The sequence below is a fragment of the Dreissena polymorpha genome, chromosome 4, assembly GCF_020536995.1.
Source record: "Dreissena polymorpha isolate Duluth1 chromosome 4, UMN_Dpol_1.0, whole genome shotgun sequence".
NCBI lineage: Eukaryota > Metazoa > Mollusca > Bivalvia > Myida > Dreissenidae > Dreissena > Dreissena polymorpha.
In genome coordinates, this window is record NC_068358.1 from 46281628 (window position 1) to 46293429 (window position 11802).

Here is an 11802-nt window from a genome sequence, read left to right on the forward strand (position 1 = left end):
ATAATCCAATAAAACACTGCCATTATTTACGATGTATGTGTTTAGGAATTTTGTAAACACGTCCGCCATAGTTAAATGGAACTGTACAGAAAGTTTGGAAATCGGAACAAATCGGTATATCTCGGAAAATCATTGATAAATGTATTTGATGCTTAGGGCCGAGTTATTTCTGCAAATCGGAACACAAGTTGCGTTAAACACTAGCTCAAATTAACCGTTAAACACTGCCTCCGTTCTCTGCAAAAGATTCGGTGGCGGAGCTATGCACGTGCTATTATTAAATTGGAGGATTGCAATTGAGAAACAAACACACGATTGGTTCGGCATGTTGATGGCTAGACAAAGGAAGCCAATTTTGTTGGCGCAAAATTTGTCGCTTTATTGCTTCAGACAGAAAGCGGCTTTCCTTTGATGACGTCAAACTGTCAATTCACACAGACTGCACATTTTCAGAAGCTTTTAACTGACTCCTTGTTTACAATTCCAGTAAAAAAGTACACTTGCTAACATTAAACTTTGGATTAAATTATTAAAATGAAGCAAAAGCGAAGTTGACAAATATGATTAAATTAATTCGCGTCAGTTAAAATAAGACGTTTTGCGTTGTAAATCAACGAGTTTTCATGACAACAACTTCAACAATCATTACCGCGATAACGCGTGGCTCGATCTACCTCGTTTTTTTTCATGGACGATCTCATAAGTCGAGTTAGAGCAAACACATAATTTGCATGTGAGTAGTTTATCTTATAATTTATAAGATTTATGCAACAGGCATCGCATTGCGTAATGGTGCGCATCGAAGTACGGAAATGAAGCGCAATCGTTTTAATGGGAGAAGAACGCATGTCATGTAATCAGTGATTTTTTTTGATTTGATAATTAGTATAAATAATCCAATAAAACACTGCCATTATTTACGATGTATGTGTTTAGGAATTTTGTAAACACGTCCGCCATAGTTAAATGGAACTGTACAGAAAGTTTGGAAATCGGAACAAATCGGTATATCTCGGAAAATCATTGATAAATGTATTTGATGCTTAGGGCCGAGTTATTTCTGCAAATCGGAACACAAGTTGCGTTAAACACTAGCTCAAATTAACCGTTAAACACTGCCTCCGTTCTCTGCAAAAGATTCGATGGCGGAGCTATGCACGTGCTATTATTAAATTGGAGGATTGCAATTGAGAAACAAACACACGATTGGTTCGGCATGTTGATGGCTAGACAAAGGAAGCCAATTTTGTTGGCGCAAAATTTGTCGCTTTATTGCTTCAGACAGAAAGCGGCTTTCCTTTGATGACGTCAAACTGTCAATTCACACAGACTGCACATTTTCAGAAGCTTTTAACTGACTCCTTGTTTACAATTCCAGTAAAAAAGTACACTTGCTAACATTAAACTTTGGATTAAATTATTAAAATGAAGCAAAAGCGAAGTTGACAAATATGATTAAATTAATTCGCGTCAGTTAAATTAAGACGTTTTGCGTTGTAAATCAACGAGTTTTCATGACAACAACTTCAACAAACATTACCGCGATGACGCGTGGATCGATCTACCTCGTTTTTTTTCATGGACGATCTCATAAGTCGAGTTAGAGCAAACACATAATTTGCATGTGAGTAGTTTATCTTATAATTTATAAGATTTATGCAACAGGCATCGCATTGCGTAATGGTGCGCATCGAAGTACGGAAATGAAGCGCAATCGTTTTAATGGGAGAAGAACGCATGTCATGTAATCAGTGATTTTTTTTGCTCAAATTTACAGCCGAATTTCGGCTGCTTCCCAATCGCAAAAATACACGTTTTTTCCCTAAATTCTGACAAAAATTTCCCCAAAAAAAGCCCAACTTCCAAAAAATAAAAATAAAAAAAAATAAAAAAATATTATTTTTTTTTTTTTTTTTTTTTTTTAGAAACAAGTCTCATATAACTTAATTATGATTTCTTAAATCTAGGTCTCAACTTTATTTTTTAAACATCTTACAAAATATATAACTTGAATTTAGTCATTTTTGTCCATAATTCATTCCCAAACTTGCCACTTTTATTGATTAAAAAAAACAACAATTTGACCAGACTACTTTTCTAGAAAACTCCCTGAACATGCACTTAAAAACAATATCAATTCTGTTACTTATAATCCTATTTATAATGCTTCATTTTTCCCAATTTCATGGTTTATCGCGCTATTTTTCCCAATTTCACGGTTAATCGCGCTAATTTTCCCAATTCAAAAGGCACAGGCTGTAACAAATTAAAGCAAAAAAAATCACTGGTAATGGAGTGTTTAAAATTGCCTGATGTTACAAAAGGTGCTTTTAGGACTCATCTCATTTGAAATTATAGATGTGTTTCATTGCATAATTTGATTTTTTGTCTCTGTGTTAAGGTTATAAAAGATATGTTGTCTTTGTTCTGATGTTATTAGTATTAACTTTTTTTCCAAAGATTTTTTTCGACCGCCCGATGGACCATTTTCAAAATAATTTTTGAAAACCAATAAAAAAAAGTCGTGGCCTTAAGCGCGCATGTTACATTTTAAAGCGTCATTTCTCATATGAAATAAAGCATTCGGAATCGGTCTTTGAGAACAAGCCTTTTGACGGAATGGATTGATTCTGCTTTTTTTTTTGCGCCACCTAGAAGATTTTATTCAGAAACAGCATACGTAAAAACAAATTTGAATAAAATGGCATTCGTCCTATAATTGATTGAAGATAATACGAAATTCTAAATATGAACCAAATGGCAAAAGGGAGTATAAGTAGTTTTTTATTTTGCAAAAGTTTATTATTATAAAGTAATAGTTATTTTTTATGCTTGCTCGTTGACTTATATATTCATATCCTATTGTTATTTGCGCGGCTACAGTTTGGATGTTTTCTAGTTCGTATTTTTCTGAATTTGTAAATTTTAGAAAATCAGCGTCGGGATGTACAAGCTTTAGTTTTGTTAACCGAAAATACAAATGTATATATAATTGAGATTATTCCTATCAAGCATAATTTTTTATCGAGACATGAACTGACCTCGCGTCAACCCCCTTTCCTTCATGAAAAATGCAATGTATATGTGCATCTATATATCATACGTTTACCTAAAATAAAGACTTGAAGGACACCGGCGAGAAAATTAACAGGAGTTGAATGCATTGCAGGTAAGATTACGTTTGTTTACGACTAGAAAGATAACTAGTCAAACAAAGATAATAGATTGCCCTCGAATGCCTGCGTGTTTAACAATGTGTCCGATACTTATCAAAAGCTTTACTTTTATAAAAATAAATACGACTTTGACATCAAAGCCTTTGATTAGGGTTCTTAAAGATGTAATATTAACAGTCCGAATATCAAGAAACACGCCACATTGAGACAGAGAAAAACATCAATCTGCACAAACATAAATATAACATTATTAAACGTTAATGTTGAATAACCCGTTTTGAAAATCGGGAACACATTTGCAATGTTCCTTTAAGGAGGCACTTGATTTGTATATAGAAACGAGTTAAACAACTTAAAACTTGACAGCTTAATTAATGCAATGCCTCTTTGAGGATTCAATAATCTATTCCGTCAGGAAGGATGCTTTTCCTACCTTGAGACATATTCTTGAGTCGATAACGTCCTTCTGTTTTAGATTAAAAGGCTAAAGACTGTTAGCGTTAGCATTGTGCATAGATGGAATAGCGTGATTGTTTCGTCAAGTATACAATATCTTCCAAATATATGTTTAGAATATCAACTGTAAACCTGTTTAGATTTTCAACTGTGCACGTGTATTCCACTACAAAAGTGTGTGTGTGTGTGTGTGTGTGCGTGCGTGCGTGCGTGCGTGCGTGCGTGCGTGTGTGTGTGTGTGTGATCATCATACATAGGTTTAATTTAGTTATTTGTGTAAATATGAATTAATGTTTAAAGTGTTCTCCACTAGTTTTTATCGAAAAGGTCAGACGACTTTATTTGAAATATTTTCAAAATATTTGTTGAAATACGTACAAGTAATACAATCGGATTATCGACATGACGACTATCTGAACAGTGAATTCCAATATTTAGGTCTTTAACTTTTTGTTATGTATGGAAGATCGTGAAAACGTATACGCACATTTCTGTGCATGTAAATGGTAATATTTTCGGCCTAAATTAAAAAAAATTCTCGCATTTAAGTACATCACAACGAGTATCTTTCGTCGAAGTTTTGAATAATCCCAAATGTTTTTAGGTCAGATATGTCTATAACACGTTGTGCATATTGGCTTTGTAAATGTTAGTGTAACCAAACAGATGTTCGCCTGTTCCCGAAATTATAAGTATTATTAAGTCAGTAATTTATCTTCGATTGTTCATTATAATCTGTTGGACCGTGAGTACGTTGCGTGGAGTCGAATTTCAGACATATTAATAAATTGTTCGATGCGACGTTTCGGCAAAAATATTCAAATAAAAATCAGTTGTAACAGTGAGATAATGCATTAGTGTTTCTCTTGCTGGCTCTATATAATTTTTTAGAGGAATGCATATATCAAATATACGCTCAGGTAGGCCTATAAACACCCCCCCGCCAAAAAAATAAAAAATAAATAGATTTATGTTTCCATACTACATGTTAATTACAGAGGCAATATAAAGAGAATATGTTTACTATATGATAAAAAAAACTCGCTGAGCATCGTTACATACTAGAAACTCTAACAATAATGCAAGAGGTGCGCAGCATAGAAACATATAGTATTTCGTTTTTATTGTACATTGTTTAGTAACAGAACATCAAAGTGTCTTTCTCTTCTCTGCATAGGAACTCTCCAAAAGTGTTGTTTTATTTCAAACAGAAAATACGAGCAATATTAAATTCCAAAATACTGTTAACAATACATATAACAGCTTACAATTAATTTTCAAATTAATCGGCAAGCACAAATAGTACCTTCGCTGAATTTGATTTACTGCTCAGCTACGAAGTACATTGTATTGTGTTTTCAAATTGGGTTCGGTGATCAACAAGGCGATCGGAATAACCAACAGTCATACAAACGTGTATACATTTTAAACTAAGTTGCGGATGTGTTGCACGTTGCGATCGATCAATGTTTTAATTTAAACATTGTATTCAAACAAATATCATGTTCACATTCATTTTCGCATTCTTATATAACAAACAAACATTAAAAGCACACTGTATGCACTTTTGACATCAACATGAAACAAACCAAATACTATTTAAACCATAACACGCATAAACTTATATTATTAAACAGTGTAGATAAATCATAAGATTTCAAATATATAATAATTATAAATAAGACGAAAGTTTGCAACAGCTGCATTATGCATACATCCACACTTAGCCAGTCACAACATACTGAAACATTAACGTAATCGTTTATAAATAAAGAAAATAAGATCCAACAAACATTCGATAAAACATTGAAGTGAATATCTTCAACCCTTTTCAAATAAATCATTTGTTTTTCATATGAACGGAACCAAGTCAAAAACTTGTACCGTATACATGTATGTGGCATAAAATGTCATAATAATTTAAAAACAACAAAAACAATAGAAACGAAGCAAAACATTCGTAAAACAGGGAGGAACAGTGAGTCATCTAGTTATGTTGTCAATACATCCTGTAGATGCATACAAACTTTTTGGCATACATGTTTGAAACGTTTATAAAACCATAAAAAAATGTTCTGCACACTCTTTTTTCTTTATTATATTAATTCATTTTTATGTTAATGTGGGACCTTTTTACGTTTTGGTAAATTGACAAAATTAACAAAAAGTTGTTTCAGATTCGCAAATTTTCGTTTTATTTAATTTTTGTGAGGAAACAGTAATACTGAACATTTACCGTGCCTACAAATAGCTATTATATGCATCTTTTGACGATTAAAAAAAACTGAAAATAATAAAGCGCTGCAACGCGAAACGAATGAATAATTTAACAAGGTCTGTTGTTGTCATTATATTTTTTTAAACTCCGATGATTGCGTATTTAAAGTATAAAATACACCACTCAATGTATGAGCACGGATGGCCGAGTGGCCTCAGTGGTAGACTTTTACTCCAGGACTCCAGGGGTCAGTGGTTTGAGCACAGTTGAGGATAACTCTTTTTCTTCTTTTTAAAATTTTATTCTTGATTTTGTTACTGGAGCTTTATAGATCCAATGTTTACATTTATCAACATAAAGCATTTAATGACACACTTCAATACATGCCAAAATCTTTGAAAAGGCCCCTTTAAAGACCCCGCCATACCTTGTCCACGTCAAATATACATCTTGCGGAATCAATCGATTTACCGCGAATATAAATATAAAGTGAAACGTTTAAATGTCATAACAAAACAAAAACGTGCATTTTTTCGAGCTCACCATTATAGGATTTTATCATACCTACGCATTGATATCTGCCTGATATAACGTTGCCTGATATACAGAGAATAACATGTTACTGCCTGATCGTTTTGTAATATATCAGGCGAGGCTTAGAATAAAATAACGGCGAGGCTTGCCGAGCCGTTATTTTATTCGTGCCGAGCCTGATATATTACAAAACGATCAGGCAGTAACCTGTTTTTCTGTTTATTATACCACTGACACCACTCACCCCGTTTTTCAAGAAATAATGAAAAATAATTGCTACGCCTTGGAGCCGCTGCATTCGTTTATCGCGTATGAATCTTTCTAAAAATAGCATTGTTCCTCAACACGAAAAGTAGCGTCATTTAATGTAATTTAATAACGCTGTTTCTTTCTCTTTCTTCTTTAATTCTGCAACAAAACTTTAAGCAGCAATACTTTATTACACAAAATGAAAGCATATATTATATATTTTAAAGGCAAAACTTGATAACCGTTGTAACATGTCAAGGCCAGTGCAGTCGCTCACGTCTTCGCAGTGTGTCAACACGTGTAAAGAATTGAATGATGTTTTTATTAGAATTTGGAATATATACTGCGCGTTTGGTTTACTGTGGTGGTTGTTCGTAGATATTGAGGTTCTGCACGTTAAGTACAGCTCCAAAAAACATGTCATGTATTGGATTTTGGCCAGGAAACTGTGCTTGTGAAACTGCCGGGTGGGTGGGGAGAGAAATGTTCATTTCGGAAGTGTAGCTAAAGAAACTTCAGCGTACAGTTTATATAGTATTGACATACCTGGGCGCTGAAGCCAACCCCGTATCGAAAGTCAACCAGAGTCGTAACATATTGATGTCACACTATAAATCAAAGAATGCTCATTTTCTTGGATACATTTATATATATATATTGGTGAATGAATATAAATTACTGCATCGAGGAATATGTTAAGGTTCAAATGTTTCAAATGCATCTTACACTAGAGGAAAATAACTCTCATCAGTCTGAAATTCCCAATTTTGACGCCATTGTCGCTTTGTCACGTGACGAGTTTTCATTTGAATACTTTCGGATCGACCTTGACATTTTATGCTGAAATGGTAAACATTACTTTCGTTTTCTAAATCTATTATTAGTGATAAAACAGTGATTAAAAATACATTTTCCTTGTGTGTTTTTTAATAGATTTTTCTGCTTTGCTTTCACGCAGTTACGTGTGAGGGAAAAACTGGACCACTGCTCCGGAAGATAGAGTATGGGTACTTTGCTCTTTGAAGTTTCCGTCAATGCTTCCCACGATGCTACGCAATGTGACAGGCTCGTATTCATCATCATCATTCTTGCGAATGGAGAGCAGATATGTGGCAAGATATTCATCTAGATGGTCGACTGATAAATTGTGGATTGCCTTCGTTTCGCCTTTCTTGGCAAGATATTTTTGAAATCGACTGACATCTGCCAGTGTTTTCCGGATAGAGTTTTTGTTATCTTCGGCTTCAATTAATTTTTGTACATCTTTGGTTGTTATTTCTATGGCGTCTGATATGTTTTCACTGTTCTCAGTTTTTGATTTTGTTTCAGTAAGGGATTCTAAATAACTTTTATTTAAATTGACATTTGCATTCGCGATTTCATCAAATGGTTTATTAAACACACTCGGATTTATTCCAAACTGATTGGCAAAGTCTTCCTCAGACATAACAACTTCCTCCATTAAACCGTCCCAAACAATGTCAAACTTACTTCCATCAACAAAGTCTTACATGGTAATGTATATTTAATATTTATATATGTTTTTATGTTTAAGTCCTTATTTTCAAAAGAAATTAGCTTATCAAACACAATTCATGTGGCAAAATTGGCAAACTGTAGAAGACGACAAATGTAACCTTAATAATAATTTATGATTTAAAATTATTTCATTATTTAATATATTTCCTCAGACATAACAACTTCCTCCATTAAACCGTCCCAAACAATGTCAAACTTACCTCCATCCACAAAGTCTGACATGGTAATGTTTTATTATTGTATTTATCAAACACAATTCATGTGGCAAAATTGGCAAACTGTAGAAGACGACAAATGTAACCTTAATAATAATTTATGATTTAAAATTATTTCATTATTTAATGCATATTACATTGGGTTTCATTGTGAAGTGTGTTACTATTTTATTTTTTACTATTTTTACTGCTTTTTATTGTTTGTTTTATTTGTTTGGTCTGTTTATATTAAGTGCTGAACTTTTGACATTACCTTTGACCTTTGATGTTTGCATATATATATATATATATATATATATATCGAACTATTAAGTATACACAAAACACTTTAATAACTTACTGTAATAATGGATCAACGGAATTAAAATTAAAATACATACTTTTTTAACTTTGCAGTCATAGTAGATATGTAAGCTCTCTTTCCAGATGTAGCCATATTTTCTTCCCTGGAGACTGCGTCATTCACTAAGCTGATGAAGTTCTGTTGTTTAACCTATTAATATATTCCAAACAATAGTTAAGAATAGGCAGAAATTAACATTTCTAAGGCATACACAATAATTCATCAACAGAAAACAATTGTTTTTCAAATAAGTTAATTAACAAGATAATAAAAGGTGAAAAAATGTCCGCTTACTAGTATCTATCCGAGTACAACTCAAGTTTTGGAAAAAAATTATATTAGCACCCATCTTATTTAATAAACAAGACAGTGAAGATTTCAGATAAGGGTTTCGAATTTTCACGAACACTACTTATGCATATATTCAAACGGATTTTAGTAAATATCTGTGATGAATAACATCAATGACATTGCAGACAAATTTCCTTGTGATGATGTTTGAAAAAAATGTTTTATTTATTAAAACCTTTAAGCATATCATGCTGTTATGATTCAAACAATAAATAAACATGTAAAATACTTACCAAATTAGATGTACATGGAAATGAAAACTGTGAAAATAACAAAAAAAGTTTGACATTGATGTCTGCTAATTTTAACTTGTGTGGAAAATTTTTATTTCAAAGGGGAGTAACTCAACACATGTTTAGTAACTAAAATCAACTAATTCTTTATATTATTATAGTTGCCATAGCTTTCAGAGTTTAAAGTTGACTCAGTTGATAAAAATGGTATATAATTTCATTAAAATGAATAACGTATTAGTGGTATAAAATTATTATTTAAGTTTTAGTCTATGAATTAACACACTGTATAAAATGAAAGTACAGTTACAATCACTCCATCAATTAAACTATTATTTAATGATATCGGGATTTATTCTTGACCATAAAAGTTTAATTTTTCGTTTGTTTTAAAGGATATTAATATACTTATTGATTGTACCTGATTTTAAATATATTTTAATCAAAAACTCGATAGTTATACATTAAGATATTAGACTTTGCCCCCAAAATTGGAGCATTTTTTGCTGATTTTCAGTAAAATATGCACAAAAATGCATTCCACTACATGGTAATAGGTCAGTAAAGCATTTAAGATGCACCACCCTTTCATTTAATGTTGATTAAGAAGGTAGATAGCAATTTTCCCCACATAAAATGGAAGTTGTAATGTATACCGTGAGTACGACCATTTTGGCGGCCATCTTGGACGCCATCTTGGATTTTGAAGCCCTCCAGCACTTTTCGGAAAAATGAAATCTCATACCATAATCTACAGACCCAGACGAACATTTGCATATATAAAACTCTTTGTGTATGATCAGTGGTCAGTTACTCCCCTAAATAAGCGACTTATGTGTGCCTGTTTGCAGCACTATATGAAGGCGTGTCAAAAAAAAGAGTCCGTTTGTTACATGACGTCATCAGCATGTACTTATTCATTCTTAATATTTGTAAAATACCTTTTTCTGTTTTTGTTGTTGTTGGTGAATTAAATGTAATACATATTGGTATCAAATTGTTTGTTTTGATAAATCTAATTCAGTTTTACAATAAAACAAAACATTGTACTTAAGTCTTAGTAGCCTCCACACATGACTGATATATGAACTTCCTGTTGACCGTGGTATAAAAAAAAGATATCAGGCAACAGGATATCAAGCAGATATCAATGTGGTGGTATGATAAAATAATTTATTATGTCGGACGCTTTGCAATATTATGTATGCAATTTTGCTCTGCGGTTTGTTTATAGTTAGCTTACCCTTAAAAAAATGTACATTTTGTTCATCAATATTTGCTTCAAAGTTTTAACCTATTGTTTCAAATAAAAATATTCCCATTTCTAGTCTTACAAGCGATTCATTTCTTTTTATGTCGACAGTACATATTGTTGGGCCCCCAAAAAAGTGTTACTGTATGTGTTTGTGTATGCCTAGTCAGCGTGATAGACCATTTACTCAATTCTCCATTTCTTATGCAATTTAAGATATAGATTTATGTGCATTACGTTTGTACAAAAAGTGAATTTCATCAACGTCATGGTTGTATCAGCGTGAATGCCTTCTTATGTACTTCCCTGATTAATGTGTGCTATGTAATATGTTTTACAAACACGCGCATTTTAGAGGTGTATCGGTATATGGTATGTGCGACCTCGTCGCTTGTTTACTATACAATTATCTATTTTATGAGCAGTTTAGACATATCATACAGAAAAATGTCCTAAAACATGTTAATTATTTGTAATCTAACACTATATTATTGTTTAAAATCAAATGCAGAGGAAATGCATAGCTTATTAAATGTATTAGTATAAACCATATTTAAGCGCGTTTCGCATAATTGTTTACTATACGCATACAGTTATTGAGCTTTACGCGGCCCTTAATCTACCAGATAAACACGTTTGTTCAGGTTTTTACATATGGTATATTTATTTTAATTGTTTGCAAATATGAAATTTGAAATAAATAGAATATGCAAAAAATATATGGTCGTTGTGATTATATGCATTTATGCTGTGTATGTTCGGTTTGATTATCATGCGTGTTTGCGTTTGTTGCAATTTTTAGAACAAAATGCATTAACATCCGTACACTTATACATGTATTAAGTTTCACACGTAAACTCAAACTCAAGTCTTGCTCAACTCTGTAACATGTATACGCTCATTTGCCTTTATTGCGTACATTTAAAAACAAGAAATATGCTTTTTAAAGTAAGTTCGCTTACAGTTAACGTATAGTTAAGATGTATGTTGAATATACATCAGAACTACATTGAAATACGTTTTTTGCAGCCCCCCCCCCCTCAATGTCGTTCTAATGGTTACTGTTAGCTGCTGTTAAATGAGCGTGTGCGCGCTTGCGCGTGTGTGTTCGTATTTCGAAAGTGATGAGGTCATTTCGCGCATGAGGGTGAATTTCGTGAGGACCGGTAGTATTTTCCAGCTTTTTTACCTAATAAACTTGACTACAGCTACGCAAGTTATGATTAACTTTTAACT